The sequence below is a fragment of the Vanessa tameamea genome, chromosome 10 (assembly GCF_037043105.1).
Source record: "Vanessa tameamea isolate UH-Manoa-2023 chromosome 10, ilVanTame1 primary haplotype, whole genome shotgun sequence".
Lineage (NCBI taxonomy): Eukaryota > Metazoa > Arthropoda > Insecta > Lepidoptera > Nymphalidae > Vanessa > Vanessa tameamea.
In genome coordinates, this window is record NC_087318.1 from 9,696,970 (window position 1) to 9,704,861 (window position 7,892).

Sequence of the window (7,892 nt, forward strand, 5' to 3'; positions counted from 1 at the left end):
TTTATATATATATAGATGACCGCCCTGCAGCTATAATCTATCACACTGTGACAGCTCCACATCAGTCGGATTAGTAGTTTTAGTGCGAATCCGTAAAAATAAACGAACCAACAAACCTCTTTGCAACATAAGTATCTATATACTATATAGTTATGTCGACCGTTTTTTTTTTCTTGGTTGTGTATGTTTTTGAGTGTTGGCATAATTATTTTGAAAACAGAACGTTTTTTCGAACGAATCCGCAATTGTTTATATTTCATGTTAGCTTTTAAAGCAGATGCAAGACGCTGATAGTTCAACTGTTCAAATTCATATATAGCTATTACCTTTTTCTCAATTTTTCAATAATGATTAGATATATATGTCATATATAGTTGAATTTCAACTACTGGGCAATAATATGAACGCTTGCAATGATTATTGCAACCGTTCATATTATTGATATATGATTATATTGATATTGATATATTTATATTGATATATTATATTGATAAATGATTATTTAAAGGATTTACAAATAGAAAACGAACGAAATCGGTTACATGGGATTCCTACCTAGTGGGTATAAACCACTGCGATAGCCGTTTCCGACGCGGAGAGGCTACGGGATCATTTTTATATAACACATCCACGTGCTGTGCTTCACTCGTGACTCGGCGGCGAGAGAAGGTGATCTGACCCCCCGCACTCTTAGCTACACGAGGCCATACCGTCTGCCATCATTCCCACGACCGTCTGAAAAAACCTCACGCGTCCACAGCCTGGGGGATGTTTTAAAACCGTAGAATAACCATGTAATCTTCAATTACAAATAAAATGTGCATCGCTCTATTAGTGCGTACATTCATTATTATGTTTTTACTATATTTTTGACTGATTTCACTTTATATTACAGCACAATTGTATTGTTCCAAAATTCCAATTCTAGATTGTCAATTTATTAGTGTGGTTAATATTTTTCATAAAAATACGATTCAAAAGTGCTTGAAAAACGCGTATAAAACATACATTGATTATTACTTTTAATCAAAGTATATTTTATTCGCGTTAATATTTATAATTTTATATTTGTATTTACATCTCACATGCAAATATTTTAGTATAAAATTGTCTAATCTCAAGGTAAAATATGAATATAATATGTAAAAAATGATGCACTTTTACCAATATTACTAATATTCATATTCTGAATGAAATACATATTCTTATAGAATTTTTTATACCGCTCGGGTTTCCATATTCCGTTGATCTATTGGCGCTTCAAAGAATGAATCGTTGTTGAATGTTTATTCTGTAGTCATACAAAAGCAAAGCGCTCTACAATTTACAAGCCATCGTACTAATAAGAAAGGATAAAGCACACTAAACGCATGAAAATCTCGTATTGAACATATCCAAAAACAATTTTGATACATTTAAATATTCATAAAAGTTAAATAAAATTAATTGTTAATAATTATAACGAGTAAGTTATTATAATAATGATTTATTATTATGTTTATGATGCAACTTTTTTATCATAGTTGATTGCTTTATAATAAACTGTCCACAACTACAAAAAGATACAGTTCATACTTCATTCCTGAGTTCATATTGTACTGTTGCTTTCAATATGAAATCATATTGAAACTTTACATAGATGAGACAAAGAGGTTTTCTCATTTGTTCTTTAAAGACATTTAAATATCACCAAAATCTTGCTCTAAATTGAATAAAGTTAAGAAATTGTTATGTATCAAATATTGCTGTAGAAATCAATTAATATATTTCATACGCCCATATAAAATGAATTATAATAAATGAATTATTTATTTACAGATATTATTGGATTATATGTCGCAGTAGACTATTCAAAACATACCGACAATACAATGCCCCACTTATGTACAATTATTACTTCCATTTATAATTGGAATTTCTTATGATTAAAAGATATTTAGCTGGTAAAAGTTATTCACAAATAATCCCCGAAAAAGGTTACGAATCTGTCGTAAATAAAAACACGCCTGAATCAAACGAACGACATATACTCTTTACTTGATCAATATTCATCCATTCAATTACTTATCAAATGTTGGCGTGATTCGAAAGAAAGTTAAATTGGAATGAATAAACGAACTCAGTTTAAAAAACGTCATTTTTAATTTAATTAATAAATATAAAAGTAAAGGTATTTCATTAACGGGAATGTATGTAAATGATACATTTGTATTATGCAATCACAGTCTAAAAACGATGGCGGAAATGAAACGTCGCGTCGCGTCGTGACGTTCGTCGATATACGAAATACGAATAGGGTGAGGTGTGTCGAAGTTATAATAAGTTCTGCACGACAGTTACTGTCATCCATATTTGTTTGTGAAATAACATTTGTGACATGAAGGTGCGTTTAAAATTACTGGCCAAGTAATTATTATTATAAATTTAAAGACAAACAGTCACCAAAGGCCGATTAATAAAAAGATTTGGTGCATACTCCACTCCTTTATAAAAAAAATAAAGTAAATATTCCACTGCTAGGCTAAGACCTCCTCTCCCATTTGACAAGGTTTGGAACTTATTCCACCACGCTGCTGCACATGTGGCAGAATTGCATTGATATTAGACGTATGCAGTTCTCACGATGTTCGTCACCGAGCACGAGATGAATTATAAATATAAACAAAGCACAATGAAAATTTTGTGGTGCATTCCTGGGTGCTTCCTTCATAGCTGAGTACGAAATGATTAACAAAAATAAATTAAGCATGTGAAAGCTCAGTATTGCTTGAGTGGATTGGCACACGCGATCTTTATTTAGACCAATTATGAAATACTAGTAATTCTATATTATATGAGTTGGATATTAACAGGCATTAAAACTGTGAGGTGATTTTTTTATGAGCATAAAAAAAACAAAATGGACGCTAGCAGTGTGATTATTGACTATACATAAGTTATCACAAGCCCGTTGGCGGAGATCGTTTATTTTAAACATAATAAGTTGGAGATCATAACATTTCATGGCGATTATTTTCATTAGACGATACAGACTTGCTCAAATACGCAACCCACGTTACCTGTGATTTGTCAAAGATGATGACGATGAATGAGGCTATTCGAATAAAGGTTTGATTTTGGTGCTATGAATAATTATTTAGATATTTTCAATTTTTTTCTAATTAAAGAATTTGTTTGTTTGTTTTGTTTTTCTGGATCTATATTTTATATAGCATAGGGCATTACCAATAGGTAAGAGGGCTGGCAAATCCACCACATGTTAAGCGTTTACTACGGCCTACAGATATGTATGTACTGTCGTAAGAAAATTTAACCCTCCTTAACATCGCACATGCGCCGCCAATCTTGGAAACTGTTTATGTCCCCTGTGTACGTAATTACACTGGCTCACTTATCCTTCGAACCGGAACAAAACAACAGTAGATGAGTAGATGGTACCTAACCACACAAGTTTCCAGAAAGATTCATTTGTGCTGGATATCCTTCTTACGGTCCTTATGGCTGATATAACATCAGGCTATGATCCACATGCATGAAGTAGTTGGTAACGAGTGTCTGGTGTAACCGCACGGTACAGCTAGTTTTAAATAACAATAATACTAAAGTTAAGTATATTGTAAAATAATTTTATAAAGGGTTGAAACATAAACACAATATATTTTTCATATCATTTTATTCAATTTATTAATAAAAAAAATGTTATGATATAATATAATTTATACCTCATAGCACACATGAAAAATGCTTTCTACTAGTAAAAAACTTAGAATGGATCATTACATCCAAAGATCACCCCTGCCTACAAACGAACAAACAAATAAATTTTGCCACTTTTTATAGTATTAATAAAGATGATACTTTTATCATTTTACACTAAGTCACATGACGTTGATATCCGAACGAACAGGAATTATACAACACATTTAATTATTGGAAATCCCACACAAGTTTCATAATTGTGTTCGTAACAGAAACCTATTAAAAATTCTAAATCCCAAACCGTATCGAAATCGAATCCTTCATCCCTAACAACCCTTTATTGAGTCATTACGTTCGTATACTAAGGGATTAAATGATTTTATAAATCAAATTGATTTTACTAAGCAAGCTATACACAAATGTGACGGTTACACCCTGCATTGACATTTAAGGAATCATTGCGAGAAATCTTATAAACTCTCAAATACCTATATTGACATATACTTTATACTATAAAGAGATAACATTTATTTGTTTGTATGTGAAGAGTAATTTCTAGAAATCAACAGTAACGGCCTGTAAGTTTCCCACTGCTGGGCTAAGGTCTCCTCTTATTTGAGGAGAGAGATTGGAGCTTATTGAGTGCTCTAAGTCGGGTAGTCGGATACACATTTGACGGAATTTCGTTGAAAAAATTAGACACATGGAGGTTTCCTCACGATGTTTTCCTTCACCGCCGAGCACGAGATGAATTATAAACACAAATTAAGAACATGAATACGCCTGTCTACAACTAAAAATCCAACATCATAAATATTTTCAATGCTAGCAAGCTACATTATACCTGATTGATATAGAGTTAAAATTATATTTGTATCATATCATTTTCTTTATTAATGCACTCGTGCGATGCCAGAACAACTCGCAAGTCTACAATACGAGTACCTTTACGATTCAGCATCCTTCCAGTATATACTCGTATCTAAATAATCGACTCCCAAAACTCAAAACAGTACCTAATGATAACAAGCAATATATTCAACATATTATTAATAAACATGAAGCAAACATTATTATATCTGTACGTTGTATAAATACAGTGTAGCGTGATCGTTTGTGGATTAAACATTGATCCTCTGCGCGCCTCAGTGAGCACGTTAATCCATCAGTTGCGATTGTCATCGTTACACGATCATTGCAAAACTACAATTACCTATAAATGATAACTAATATATATAATAGTAAACGAAATAAAACATACTCTTTATATTTTGTCAATTTCAATTTTCGTTTTTGAAGAGAAAGTTCTCAAGAGTAAAATTTGGCTATTTTTTTTTCTAAAGATTTTCACTTCTGTTTTTATAGGTAGATAGACTGGGCTACCTGATGGTAAGTGATGACCACTGACCATAGGTACTGGCGCTGTAACAAATATTGACAATTTCTTACATCGCTTAAGCGTCGCGAACTGGAAACTAAGATGCTATGTCCCTTGTTACTGTAATGAAAATGGCCAACTCAATCTTCAAACCTGAACAATACTAAGAAGTGCTGTTTCTAAGTAATAAATATTATGGGTGGTTGATGCTTACCTACAGGGGTTTGCACAAAAACGCCACGTAAAACTGAGTCTTCAGTTCAAAATAATAAGCGTCACGCGATATTACAAAAAACCTACCTACTATTTAGCCTATGGCAATCTTGAAACTATCAATTGTATTAAAGATTTATGAGTAAACATAAATAAAGCTATACCTTTTTAATATTAAGTAAAATACCAAGAATAATATATAATGATCAGTAAGTAACTACATATTCGTATATTTTCTCTTTGTTATTATAAGAAAACAGGACATAGCAGTACAATATATGTACTGCTATGTCCTTTTTTTATCATCAAAGGACGGCAAATTTACGATTACAGATAGTTTTGCGTTAAGATTTCACCTTCGTCAGAGACTAGCACAATGAATAAAGACAAATGTAGTCCATTTACGCCACTGTGAAGCCAACCTAATTCGTATGATGTTGATTTGTTATCAGTGGCGTACCTAGGTGGGCAAGGGCCCCAGTACATAGGAAAAGAATCAGGCCCTCATCCCCTCTTTCCACCCCCTGTTTAACTTATATTGCCGTTCTAAATTCGAGTTGGCTGACCCGCTCTTTTCAAAGTTTACGTTATAGGACCCCCTGAGCTCCAAGGCACAGGGCAGTGGTGCACTGCACCACATGGCCCTGTGATAGTTACGCCACCGTCCGTTATGCCTATAAATAACCTAGCTCACTCACTATTTAAAACGAGAAACTACTAAATAGAGTTTGATAATGCTATTATTATTACAGATGAAATATTTAGATCTAGTATCTTATCTCATTAATAATATTCAAATATTCTTTAAAAGTTTTATTTACATACGACAAAAATTATATTATTGAGCGGTCGCAGATTTTTTTTTTTTACATAATGTATGCTGGAAACTAATTGCAGATTACATTAAAAATGCAAAATTCTCGACGAGTATGGAACGTTTCGCAGAAAATAAAAGGTATGTTGATGTAGGAAATTAAAATAATTTTACAATATTCGCAAAGTCAGGACAACAGTAAAAAAAGCTGTAATTTAATTTAAAATATAAAACATTCATTCATTAAAGAAGACGAATTTGACTACTACATTGTATCTACCACTTCATATTTATTACATGTGAATGATACAGTTTGAACATATTTACATGTTATTGGGTATAGTGCGATTAGCACTATTATGGATATTACTCAAACTTAATTTATCTAGCCGAGAGTTAATTTAGATTAAGGAATAAAAGTTATATACATCACAATTTCATGTGCCTTCTAGAGTATACATATTTATTCAAATATGTAACGTTATACTGCCACAAGCAGGAACGTATTCAAATGTCGTCTGACAGTCCTGAACGCATTGTTTTATCTCGGAACTCATGCTGTGGGCGAAAAGTTGAAAAAACAGTTACGGAAAGTTTGTTAGTCAGACGAACCGACGAAAAAAAAACAATAAATGTTTGTTCGTCGGAAGAGAAGGTTTTAATTGATATAATTTTTCTATTTTTTTTTTTTAATATCCATGCTAACAATTTTCGTATTGACAAAGGTATAAAAGGAACAGATAATAAATTAATAATTTCGTTTTTATTTTCGTAATCAGTATGTAGAATTTCGTTTAGTACTATATATCGACCTAGACTTAAATGTCCTAAAGCTAGACTAAGGCCTACTTGAACCTAGGTTTGTGGTTTATTAAAGACGCTACATCGATGTGGATTGGTGGATATGCATGTAATAGATTGTCAACTGACACATGTATTTTTCCAATATTTCCCTTAAATATCGAGCATTTAAAAATTCAGTGTTACTTGCACCCGCAATAGTTTGTTTCGATTCATATGTTCTAAGCACTCGAGCATATCGGCTCTAATATATTTCTAATTATTGGAAATGACCAAATGTGACCGAAGAAGTTTTAAGTCTTCCTAAAATGACAATGTTCATAATGAGTTTGGCTATTAGGTAATTGATAATACAAAGCGTTCGAAACTTGCGATGGATTACATGAACCGCCATTTTGTGATCCAGGACTGTAACTTTAGAAATCTCCCTGAGGATATTGAATTGGTTGTCCTTGAATTAAGCCGGGGTTTTGTTGGTCCAACCTTTGTCCTTGATGAGCTCCTTGCGTTTGTTTCTGGTTTTCGGTGAGAATAATTTGTATCCTGATTATTTAGTAATCCATTAGCATTAAGTTTTGGTAATTTGTATGTATTCATTCTAAAGTATAAAAAAAGTGTTAAACCTATCTCTCAAAAAAAAAAAAACAACTTCTATCACTTTAATTAATAATCGTAAATCTATCGAGATCTGAGACCATTGTCGTTCGACATTCCTTTCTACATTTTGTTCGTTAAAACACTTATTTAATTATGTTTTTCAATAGGTTTTTATCAAAACCACAGTATATTATATGGCCATCAATTCTATGAAATCCCAACAAACAAAATTAAATGAATTTACTACTTTTTAAAATATAATAGCTATTTCGAGGCATGCTTTAAAATCCCTTTTTCAATTTCCAACCTTTAGAAAAAAGGATCTAAGTTCGAAACCACGACTATTTGTTTTATATCAAAGCATTTCTGATTTTCGACCGATTTGAATGA